Genomic DNA, 338 nt, shown 5'->3' with positions numbered 1-338 from the left:
CTTTAGATACTAATGTATAGATCATCTCTGTAAAATTTCAGCCAATTTGATTATCGGTAAGACACTCAAACTAGATTAAAACAATGGATGAACATAATTCTGTCGAACTTGAACAGTTCATGTTTATAACAGAAAAACGGAGTTTTGAGTGCCTTAATGATTACCAAATTGGCTGAAATTTTGTAGAGATGATTTATACATTAGTATCTAAATACTAGACGGTGGAGATGTGAAAATTCGATTGAAAAGTGAGTGTAAAGTGAAAATCCGCACCGTAAGAATAAATGCGGACGTCCGCAGCTGAGAAGCTCTATATATATATATATATATATATATAT

Source organism: Fragaria vesca, linkage group LG6, assembly GCF_000184155.1.
Source record: "Fragaria vesca subsp. vesca linkage group LG6, FraVesHawaii_1.0, whole genome shotgun sequence".
NCBI lineage: Eukaryota > Viridiplantae > Streptophyta > Magnoliopsida > Rosales > Rosaceae > Fragaria > Fragaria vesca.
This window is presented reverse-complemented; position numbering follows the sequence as displayed.